Source organism: Balaenoptera physalus (assembly GCF_965194825.1).
Source record: "Balaenoptera physalus genome assembly, chromosome: 17".
NCBI lineage: Eukaryota > Metazoa > Chordata > Mammalia > Artiodactyla > Balaenopteridae > Balaenoptera > Balaenoptera physalus.
Genome location: NC_138895.1, coordinates 54,466,302 through 54,479,320, shown reverse-complemented (window position 1 = coordinate 54,479,320; position 13,019 = coordinate 54,466,302). Strand labels below are relative to the sequence as shown.

The following is a 13,019-nucleotide window of genomic DNA, read 5'->3' as shown; positions in this document are numbered from 1 at the left end:
AACCTTTTCTGTATATTTCCCCCAAAATGGATTTCTTACATTTACATGTAAAATGTCAGAGTTGCTTTTAAGATACTTTTCACCAATTTCCCTGGTGGCAAAATTGGTTGTGGTCTGCCAATGTTACTCTTCTGAATCAAGCAAACTACGAACATTACTCTTGCTTATTTCAGCCTCAAGAGAACAGCTCAAAGTGTAATGACCAAAGATACACTGTCAAAATAGACACACATGGTATATGGAGTAAAATCCCTAATCTCTCAAGCACCCCAATAATATTGTGACAGAAATAACTTCCTAACACATAATACACATAACGTAGAAATATGCATTGTTTCTATAATTCCATGATTTTGTTATACTCATCTAATTTCACTGTCCTCAAATAATATTGATGTAAAGATCACAATTTTACATACTATTTATAAGACTGTATTTTTCAAATAATTAATTTAATAAGGTAATTTCATTTCAGATAAAATATACAAGCAATGAACTAAAACCACAGTCCTGGAGGCAGCAGGGTTTGTTGCAGAGACAAGTACAGGCTGCTGTGGGGACAGATCTCTGCTTGCAAACCCTTCTGGAATCTATTCATTCTTTGATGGGAGGTAAGTTACTCACATTCCTTGAGACTCAGTATCTGCATCTGTAGGATGCGGATAATTCATTCTACAGTGAGTTTTTTAAAGATATCAGTAAAATAACATATAAAGTCTCATTACATAGTAGGTATTCAATAAATATTAGTCCCATTCTTTTCTCTGTGTTTTGCCCTTGACAAAGCATTAACAAGTACACATTTCTCGTTCTCGTTTTTGGCCATTGACACCCACTAATGTGGCCCAGGAGAAATCTTACAGACCCTTCCCTCCATATTTTTTCTCCCTAAACTGTTCATTAAGCTCAAATTCTCAATTCTTCTGAAACTGGCATCATTTTCAGCCTGATAAAGTACTAGAGATACTAGAATAGCATGTTCCTGGTTAGGTAAATTTCTCCCTTCCTCCCTCTGTCTTTCCCTCCTTTTTCCTTCCCCTAGCCTTTCTCGCCTCTACTGTCCTTTCTCTCCCCTCTCTCCCGTTCTCCCTACGTCCCTCTCTCCCCCTCCTTCTTTCTCATTCTCTTTCATCTTAAACGATAAGATTTGCTTGTGATGACCTAGCAGTCATTTGGCACAGTGTACTGTCCTGGAAGAAGCAGCAGTCCTAGAGAGGAGAAAACCACAACCACGGCCAGGGTATAACACAAGAGCTTCTGCAAGGCAGGCGGGGTTTAGAACTTCTCAAAAGAAAAGAATCTAAGATGCACTGGAGCCCAAGAGGAAAGTAATGCAAGTTTCATAGAAACATTTTTCTCCTTTTGCTTTTAAATATCTGTTTGATAAAAGGGGAGAATTTATTAGACTTAATGCTTAAAAACATTTTCTCTGCTCTCATGGCAGGCCAGGGAGATGTTTTGTTTGTTTGTTTATCTCCCATCATTTTTTAAGTGCCTTAGAGACTAGTAATTTTAATTCCTACGCATTACAAAGATAAATGCAGACTACTTGGTCAGTTTTCTTTTTATAATATTTAAATTTTTTTTAGCAGACAGAAGCATTTTTAATGTATTCTTTCAAAATTCCCAAATACGTTCCTCCATTTCGCAATTCAGTTTTACTTTCTATAGTTTTATTTTGTTCCTTCTTAATATCACCAGTGAAACTAACTTATGAAGATGAGGCCAAAGGTTAATGCTTTGATAGAGAATACTACAGATGCCCCAGCAATGTCTCCAGCAGTCTGGACAAAGCCACTCTGTACAGCTAACTTCCACATTATAGTTTTTTAGTTTAGTTTAGTTTTTCCAAAGGATTTAATGGCAAGAAAATATAGGTTCACTCCATTAAACACTGTTTCCCTAGATGGTGAGATTTTTGATATCTTTGAAAATTGAGTTAATTTTTTGATTTATTCCTAAAGGCAAAATGGGCAGCTATGTCAATGCATCGTATTATATCAATTTGAGTGCAAAGTGACCATGTGACAATTAATGCAGAGAAAGTGGTGCTGTTAGTTTAGTACTTCAAACCATCAAGAATGTCAAGATTACATTAAAGAAGCAAAAATCTAAATCTTAAAAAAAATTTTTTTTGACCACGCTGCGCAGCTTGCAGGATCTTAGTTCCCCCACCGAGGATCGAAACTGGGTCCGGGTAGTGAAAGCACTGAGTCCTAACCACTGGACCACCAGGGAATTCCCAAAAAACTAAATCATTTTTTCAGAGAGCTTTTAATTAAAAAACCCTATTCATTCATGTGAGCCAAACAACCCATTGCCAAACAAAAAAAAAGTAACCAATTATTTACCTTTCAAAAGACAGATTACCCACAGCATTTTATTTCTGCTTAAAAAAAAAAGTTTGTTACACTTCTTAGGGCTCTTAGTTTTAGATACACAGAATGCAAATATAGAAATGATTCAGTTATGCTTTGCTAGCACTTAACAAATCAAGATTGCACAATGAAGAATGTATTGACATTCTAAACCTTAGCCTAATATTTAATTAACAGATCCAATATGTATTCTCTTTTGGATTTAAAAAATATTGTATTTAGTCTATAGCCTTCCTCTAAAATGACCTAGATTTTTAAAAACTGTTCATTGCCTATTTCTACAATAATTAGAAATAATTGTTAGAAAAAATTAAACTGATTAAGGATAAATAATATATATGAATTGTCTTAATAACTAAAGCCTTCTAACCCTTCTGAGATTTTGTGGTCTCTACCTTAACAATTCAATAGATTCAGATTAAATAATAGGAGATAATTTGGCCAACATTATGGCCAACAATGGAAAAAACACCACTCTCCTTCAGAAATATAAATGTGTATGTATCAAACTCTACATACATTGAAGTAACCTAAGCAAGTTGATTGGCACTCAAACTTGCCAACTGCTGAAGGAGCTCAACTTCAAAATATTAAGCCTACCATATATGTGTGAAAACATGAATTGGTTCCACTTTGAAAATTCCATTTGCTACTATGCAGTACTAATGCTTCTTGTGTGAGGTTTAAGGATTTTTTTCAGAATCACCTCCTTTTCACCACTGTTAGCACACTAGTATATTTAACAGAGACATTTACATGCTTTGCATTTTAAGTGCCTCGGAAATCCAAGCACAGAGCCTGCACATTTCTGCTGCACCATCAGATGTAATGAGTTATGGTACTATCGGCATGTTGATAAGCTATAGCCCAAAGAAGAACAAGAAGGAAGTATAAAAAATATGGCCAGAGGATGGGATAAAATTATCAGCTAGTGTGTTTTCCTGTTTGGTTTTAATCTACATTTAATTAAATTCTTATCTTCTGTGTACTTATGGTCGCATTTGAATGGCGAGACTGCATTCATTATGAATGGTAAAACTTAACTCAGAGAACATTACATGTGGCTTCTTTAAAAAGGAGAAGAAGAAAAATGCTGCCTTTATTCTTTACACTCAGGTCTTATAAAAAGGGAACAAACTGTCTCTTTGGTCAAGTGCAGTAGCACTTAACCTTTGGGTTAACTGATTTGGAAAGTTGGACTTAAATCAATTTTTAATGCTATTTTTTATTTTTACAATTTGGAAATGTTATCAAATTCTGAGCCTGAACAGAGCTGGCAGGGGAAGCAGTGAAGTGCATTAAGGAAATGCCTTCTTCATTCTTAAAAATAGAGATGATAACAGGAAGTTTTTATTAGTGCTGCAAAATGTGTGCATTAGTCTGCATCCTTAATTATTAAAACCATTACACTTCCTTGTCTTTATATGCTGAAATAAGAAAAAAATGCCTTAATTGCTATTTAAAGTTTTTTTTTTTCTGTGTCACAGACCCTTTGAGTTCATTCAAGCATCCATATATTTCAGAGAAAAATAACAAAATGTTTTGAACATAGCATTCGTTTACACACCTACTAGTTTCATAACATTTTTAGTTCTATTCCAGGAATGTCAGGGCACATTGAGAATATCCTTAAGGCAATGTTTGGTACCTGCAATAACAAGCATGATTTCCTGTGTCAACTTAAAGACTGTGTGTCATCTTTAACAAAGGGAAACAGAGGCAACTGTTCCTGATTTAGGTTTTGATGTTTATTGCTGAAGAAGCGAGGTTTGAGATCAGATTTGCTATCCCAACTGATCAAAATTCACCAAAAACAAGAACAAAAAACCCTCCGTAGTTACTATATATACTATGCATGCACACACACACACACACATACATATATATGTATACATATGCTGAGAGAATACAGATTATTGTGTCACATATTTTTATGGCCTTTCTTAAAAGCAATAATGTATGACTACTACCTGTATGCCAGTAAAACAAGCACATTTCAAATGAGCATTTGTTATTACTTTGTTATTTTATGCAATGGGGAATACTAACCAGGAAAGGTTTAACATTCCAACTGAATGCTCAAATTTAAACAGTTATAATTAAATAATGGTAGTTACCAATGACATATTTTCCCCAATTATCCCTAGCATAAATACATTGGGAATGACTACACTTTGTTTTGAAAGGAGCTGTAAATGGCCCGACAATTGGGCCAAAAAGTTTTTATCTGCCACACTGGAGACTCCATAACTGTGATGTGTAATGGGATGAAAAGACCTTCTATTAAGCCACTAACCAGTCATTTACCCAGAGACTCCAAAGGGGAGAAAAGATATTTTCAGTATACATCTCTTACATTTAAAAGGTTTCTTTTTACAATAAGCATTTTTATTTGGTTGGGCATTTATGCAATTCAGCAGATGAAAATGTCATTCTCTTGTACTTAAGTGAACATTAAAATCACACTGGGATGAATTAAAAAACTGGTGATAATCATACAAAGTTAAGCCTTTTGTCAAAAATTATTCTTAATGCTCAGAAGCTAAGCAAGCTAAAATATTCCTAACAGATGACAAATCCTGGGTCATAAAACATATCCTACACTGAAAGTACAGCTCTCTGAAGTCGTAGCTTGATAACCATGGTTTACTACAAAATATAATACACGTAAGGTAAAACATTGGTAACTTGTTTTGCTTAATTACATATTTTTTTTTCAAAAATACCTTTACATGTGTTCTTCTATTAAGTTCAGTTACAGTATCTGTTTTCGTTGTTGTTTTTTATTTCAGTAAACACCTGTATTAGATGGTGTCTGTCCATGCACATATACTAACAAGATGTTCTGTGCGATGCCTTTATCTGAAGAATCTGAAATGTTTAAGATAATTTAATTCAATACACATTTATTGAGCAATAATATATTGACCGAATTTACAACTGTCTAGCCAGTAGCCACTCCATGAGGTACTAGGTAGACAATACAGTCTCTGTATAGCACTATAATGTAGTAGGCCAATACCGTAATACAGGTTGTTAAGGGTTATACAGTATAAGGACACATTAAAAACTAAGGGAGCTGAGATGGAGAAGATGTGATGTTCAACTCAGTTATGAAAAGAAGAGCTTGAGCTTGCAAGTGGACAGTCTGTGGATGCCTAAGGAGTAACATACAACTCTTACTGTTCCCTCAATATCATTGAGACAATTGGGGTTGACCATGCCAAGAATTACCAGAGAAGAGGAACAAAAGATTCCTACATGAAGTTGTGAGATAACTAGAATGCAATTGTTTGTGTATAATGATATGACCCTGGCTGCCTACAAGTCATTTTCTCGGTCCCTATTCCAGCTGCACTGGTCTTCTTCAAAAATGTCAAATGTACCATTCACTGACTGCCACAGGTCATTTGCACATTCTGTTCCCTCCTGCTAGAACACTTCACCCTATTCCTAGCTGATTAATTCATGCTTCAAATTCTGTTCATGCAAGTATCACTTCTTCAAGAAAGTTTTCTTTGTGCCGCCCCATGCCGAAATACACAGAAACTCACACACAGTTTCGGTGTGTTTAGTTACATGACATCAAAGTGTTCTCTTCTATGATGGACTCAGTTTGTGATTATACGTTTGTTAGTATCTGTCTTTCTGACTACACAGTAACCTCCATGAGAATAGGGACTTACCTATTTTGGATCTACATGACATCCTCAGTGTCTAGTTGAAGTGCAACACCAACGTGTTGAATGGATATATGACTATAGGTATGAGACCACCTGGCCATTCAAAGCTAGAGGTGGGACCACGGTTCTGAGTACTGGGAGCATGGTGGACTGTGGGAAGGAGTACTGCCTGTCTGAAATCTGTGCAGATGCTCAAGCATACTTCATGCGCCATGCCTAAACTGTTTAAGCGTAGTAGGAAGCTAGAAAAAGAATCTGATAAAGCGCTGGTAGAGGGAGGAAATCAGTGTTCCTCCATGTGCTCCCATTCTAGCTCTGTAGGCAAGACAGAAAGGAAAGTGAGGTAGGTATCGGGACATCATTTTCATAGCTTGTCTATTAGCATTTCTACAACAGAATTTATGATGCTTTTAAGGTTTGGGGTTCATTTGATTTGATTGAAAAATGATCTTCTATGTTGAAGGATGAAAACCTCCATCTGCCCTTCCAGTAATAATTCAGATATTTATTATTGTTATTTTTCATAGCTGCCCTTCAGGAAAAAAATGCACTTTGAACTAAACAGGGAAGGATTTTTTAAAAAACTATGACCATATGAAGCTTGGGCTGATGGAAGAAAATGTGTTCTTCTGGATTGTTCTTGTGGATTGCATTAAATATACATTCTTGAAAGACAGCAGTATAATATGTTCATTCTCATTTTATGGTAGATGCAAAAGTAGCTTAAAGGAAGAGCATTTGTTGTGAGCCTCTGCTCCAGTACATGAGTTACTATGTAAAGCACTGGAATTGAAGACTCATAGGCACACAGGGCCCGTTTCATTAAGGAGTAGTTCACTGTCTGGGCAAAGGGAGCAAGAGGGCCCTAGAGATCCGAGTGCTTCAGATAAGACTACCCCTCCCCGCTCCTATATCACCCTTAAGGGAGTGGAGAGACCAGGACCCTGCATGTTCCTGGCCAGCCCCACAATAGTCTCACTGACACGCATAGCCTCACCGGCATTCTCCAAGTTCTGATACAATCGAACTAATCCTGTATGGTGATGGACGTTAACTAGACTTATTGTGGTGATCATTTCACAATACACACAAATATCGAATCATTATGTTGTACACCTGAAACTAAAATAATTCTATATGTCAATTATATCTCAATAAAAAAAAGAATAGATAAAAAGTAGCTCATCATACTGTCACCTTTATGTCTGTTTTTATCAGTCATTCCTAGAAGTCCAGGCCTTCCATGACCCTCCCCCCCACAATATAACCGCCCATACAGCCTGATTGACGTCTCCTCTCTCATACTCTGCCAACTCTCAAAAACCCTTCCCCTGGTACTCAAGGGAAATTACTGGCAAAATCTTCCATAGCCTCAACCTCTTCTATGAACATTCACTCTGCCTCCCTGCTCTTTCCCTCTTGAGTGGGAGCTGATTTCACTCCCATGAACCGTATATCACTTGAGCTGAAGGTAGAATTGTCCTTACTCCTTACTCCTCATGGCAGATTATTCTCCTTCCCTGTTCTAAAAACCTGTATTGAATCTCACATTATCTTCTTATCACTGCTTGCCACAATCATGTAGAGACTTCCAGGTCATTTGTCATCATTTCTTGAAAACTCAGCTCCTGGATCTTCTCATGTACTGCTCCTGATTTAATCCTTGGTGATTGCAAAGTCCACAATATCCAATCATATGAACCCTCAGTTCTTTGACTTCCTCTCATCCAATGAACTTGCTCTCTACCCACCTCCAACTACTCACTCTCTAGGTCTTTTCATTGCCAATAATTTTTACTCCCCTCCCCCCTGCCCCACATAATTTCACTTCTGAGATCCCATTCTCAAACCATGGCTTCCATCATTCTAATTTACTCTTTCTAGAACTTTCATTCCAACATTAACTTCACTAGACCCTAAAATCCAATACTGTCACCTTTTCCCCATTGTCCTTCCTCTCCTCATGTCCATACTCCTCTGCTTACTCAGCTTAGACACTGTGTCCTTCATCATCTGCAAGCCCTTCCTTGCAAATATCCTCTGCTCCCTCACTCCCTCTTGCTTCATTGACTTAATCTGGCCAAATCCCAACCTTGTTCAATCCAACTTCCTACCTACACTGCCTTTATACCCAGCACTAGACTAGCTGAAGAAAAACACACAACAATCCTAATGGTCTCATTTTAAATTCATGATCAATAACGTTATGTGGGTTGGTAGTGTTTCCCAGCAATTATACTATCAATACATTTCCCTAGCCCATTCATTCTCCAACACCCATTCCTCATCCATTCTCTCTCAACTTTGCTTCCTTATTAACTAGGAAAATTGTAGTCATCAGAAGAGAACTTTGTTGCCACCTCCATATACACTCAACTATATGCACCATATACTCTGCTCTCATGACAATTATTATGGATGTGCTGACCGTGCTCTTATTTAAGGCCACCTTCCACTCTGGCGTTAGGTGCTCCCCTTTTTCCTGCAAGCATCAAGTTTTCAGATCATTCCCATCAGAATGAACATACCACAACTTCTTGTAAACAATAACAACAACAAAATAAAAACCCGTCAGCTCTTATTTATCTGCTCCCATTTAAAGCAAAACTCCCTGAAATAGTTACCTCCACTTTCTATCTCCCAATCGGACTTTCCATTAGGTGCGCACCTCCACATCTATAAGGAAACTGGTCTTGTCACTATCACCAAAGACATTGCTAAATCCCATTTCTTGGATCTTGTCTTACTTGAATTTCAGAAAAACTGAACACAGTTTCTCCTTGAAACCTTTTCCTCCCTTGGCTTCCACTCAGCACATTCTCCTGGTATTCTTCTGACCTCACTGGTTGCTGCCCCTCAGTTTTCCTTTGCTGGGTCCTCTGGCTTCATTTGCTACATTCTCCTGCTCCTTCATTTTGTCCAGGCACTCTGGGTTGCCCTGCTGTTCATGAAACATGACGATGTGTTTGCCTCTACCCTGGATATTCCTGCCTAAGACATCTTCATGATTAGCCCCTTCATCCCTTTTAGACTTTCTCAAATGCCCCCTTCTCAGTATGGTCTTCCCTCACTACCTTATTTTAAATTTCAAACCTCCCTCTGTGTTTTATTTTTCTCTCCGACTTATTTCTGTCCTTAATGCTTTTAACCATTTAACATACATTTTGTGCATTTATTTGTTTATCATCTTCTTCCTCTGTTGGAATATAAGATCCTAAGGGAAGAAGTTCACTGCTGAATTTGGTGCCTAGGACAATACCTGTCACACACACAATAGGCATGCAGTAACTATTTATTGAGTAAATAAAATAGACTACTATTTTAACTTTTTACTATATTTTTATGTTCTATATGGAAATTGTTTTCTATTTTCCATGACTCTGAAATAATTATATTTATACATTAGTATGCTGGACTTCTCTGGTATTTAATATTATAGAATTGCACACCCATAATTAAAGCTAATTTTATTATTTTTACAATGTTCTTTGGCTTTAGGGTGTATTTCTATGCTATGAGAATTATTTACCATTATCTTTTTATTGCTTTATTCTTCACAGTGAGTTAGAATAAGCACTACTATGTTGGCATCAGCCAACAGCTCTCATATTTATATTGACCAATTCTTTTTGTACCCCTCTTCTCCTTTCCTCTATGTTTTAAGCTTTGCAGGAGATGAGAGAGGATGATAAAAGTGTGTTTGTGAAATATTTTATTTCTGATAGAATGGACCTATATGAGGCAAATGGATTTAAATGCTGAGTAATAGTTGACATTTCTGAACCCTGCTTTGACTGTCTGTGAAGCATGTAATGAAATTAAGAAGAGCATAAAGATAGGATTTGGGTGGATTTCCTTGTTTTCAGGATCAATTATTTCGACCTAAGTCCATTAGCCAGACTGCCCCAGTATTAAGGAGCATTTTTCACTCATTTTAAGCCAAATACAATAATTTCTGGGGTTAGGTGAGGATACAGGGGAAAGAAAAGGGGGTTATAAGGAAGCAAACTTGTAGAGAGAAACACAAAATACAACCCTCTCCGAAACAGACCTGAAAGCATGAAATCTATTATTTGTATTGGCAGTGCTTTCCTTACAATTGTTGACTTTTTTTGCACCAACCTCTAACCTGCCATTTCTGAAACATTCCTAAGAAGACTTGAAAGAAGCTGTTAAAAGCATATCTGCCCAGAAGCCCTGGAAAAACTATAGCTGCAAAGTGTCTTTACTGTTTATATAAGAGCAATCAAAGGTATCAACAAGCAAGACAGCTGAAGCTGTTCTCTCAGGAAAAAAAAGCAAAATTTATCCAAACTGAATATTTCTATGAAATGGGTTACAGGGAATTCTGCAGCCAAGTATGCATCCCCCATATGCTTGTGTATTCCTCCCTATAAACATGAATATTCATAAATACAATCCCAGTAGATGGGAACAACCTAAGCAAATTACTGAACATTAGGAACAGCAGAAAACCCTTTAATGCAATTCAAGTATTCACACAGACCTGGACAATTTGCATCAAATAACTGGGCAAAAAGATTACAACTACATTGCCTGTACTTGTTATAATCTGTGACTGAGTTGTTTGATCTGTATTAGTTACCACGTTAAAGGTCAAAAGTTGTTACTTGACCATTCTTTAATGCTACCCTTGCTATAAAATCTAGAGTATTTTCCCTTAAACTGAGGGCACAGAACAGAGAATCGTTTGAAGCATGCATTGTTGTAGAGAAGTGTTCTCAGAGGTTATTTATTGAGGCAGTCATTCTACTCCTTAAGGACCTGACACTTAAATATTTTATTTCTTTAGTGGGATTTTTTTTTTTTCGATGTTTACTTCTTAATTTTGTCAGTGTTCCTGCTGCCAACAAACACTTCATTTTCTAATTCAATGTGAGCTGGGAAACCAACTAACCAGTCTGTATAGGTTGTATCTAAATTAAGAGTTCATAAGTTCTCAGTGAAGATCTGACAGACTCTTATAATGATAAAGTATTAGACTAAAATACAATACATTTGTGGTATCTAACTAAAGTTTTGTTTGTTTAAAGCAAAATCTATATTTGCATCTATTGAAATGTATACCTATATTTAAATTTAGGTGCTTTTTGTTTGTTTTCTCATTTTTCTAGGTTGTTGGCTGTGTTCTGGAGCATAGCAAAAATATACAGAAGATAAATGTCTACATTAAATATTATTGTAATATTTGCTCACAAGATAGGACCCTCTACAACAAAAGATTAGCATTTAAAAGTTATGTGGAGGGGGGTGCTTCCTGACTCACTGTGGAGGAGGACCTGTGGTCCCCATCTGGTTTATCCTACACAAGCTGCCTCTATGCCAGGCCACCCAAGTTTGACCCTAACAAGATCAAAGTCATACACCTGAGGTGTTTCAGTGGGGAAACAGTGTCACAAGTACCCTGGCTCCCACAGCCATTTGCCTGGATCTGTCTCCAAAAGAGATTGGTGATGACATGGCCAAGACAACTGGTGACTTGAAAAGTCAGGATTACAGTGAAACTGACCATTCAGAACAGGCGGGCCCAGATTGAGGTTGTACCTTCTGCCTCTCTCTGAACATCAAAACTCTCAAGAACCACCCAGAAATGGAAAGAAGCATAAAAACTATAAGCACAATGGAAATAGCACTTTTGATGAGATTGCCAATATTGCCTGACAGATACAGCACCAACCTTTGGCCAGAGAACTCTCTGGAATCATTAAAGAGATCCTGGAGGCTGCCTAGTTTGTGGGCTACAATGCTGATGGCTGCCACCCACATGACATCTCCAATGACATTGGCAGTGGGACAGAAGAACACCCAGATAATTAAGAATTACAGAGGAAAATATTTTGATAAGGGATTATTTGACAACCAAAAAAGAAAAAAACAATAGTTACACGGAAGTCACATCATCTCTTCATGAAATATAAAGATAATTTGATAGTGAATCTTCTCAGATTTATGCTCAGTATGGTCATGCATACAAATCACCTGTCTGTCAAGTCTGAGATTGTGAACTGAAATTGTGAAGAAGGCCACAGACAAACTTCAACAGGTCCATGAGCACCTTAACATTATATGCAATGTCACATGTGTATATGCACACATTTTATCTGAATGAATTAAAAATTTTGTAAGAAAAAACTCTGAAATACTTAATGACCAAATGCAGACTATTAATAAATTGATGAAATAATAGTGGTTATATTAGTTTATTGTTCAATGTGAAGAGTGACTGATATTTTATCTGGTGTTAATTAAAATAGAGATATTGCTTATAGAACAAATGTCTGTAAGGACTTGCATTGTATTAGTAGAAGAAATAGTTCTTGTGTACAGAAGCAGAATTCAAATATTTAGGTAGTGAAGAAGTTACCTAATAAATTACAATATGCTTGTGTAATATGATGCTTCCATGTAGAGCCAATCATTGGCAAACCCAATAAATAATCCAAGCATCAATAAATCCTCAAAGTGTTTATTAATTTCTTACTCTGCTTCTAGGGGGTCTGTGCACTGGTGATAATATGACTCATGGGTTTGTCTGAACAATTATCAATATGCTTGGCGTTTTATTCCGCAGTGTGGAAGAAATGAAAGAAATTAATAAATGTCAACTGCTTGTCCTGTTTACTAACTATTGTAAAAAATCTTTATTTTTATCTGCTTACTTTTCAGAGGATGCCAAACTGGTTCCTTATGAATGTGATATCCACTGGGGCTAGTGTTAATACAGTAAATTAAACTATCTTGAAGCACACCGGAGGCTCAAGGTCAAAGCCAATTCATACTGAGATGAATATTAACTTGGCAAATGTTTCCAAATGTCTGAACTGCGGAGGTATACTAGAAGTTTACAGATGCATCTTTTATTTGAGTTCATGTTCCTTCTATGTTCTCTACACTTAGGGGATCCAATTTTAGCCTATAAGTATATTGGCATCTGCAA

General features: G+C 36.8%; 1 protein-coding gene across 3 annotated transcripts in view; it reads right to left on the bottom strand.

The window, feature by feature from the left end:
* Positions 1–13,019, bottom strand: part of ZFPM2 (zinc finger protein, FOG family member 2) — a 467,674-nt gene that overhangs the window by 48,859 nt on the left and 405,796 nt on the right. The window lies entirely within an intron of this gene.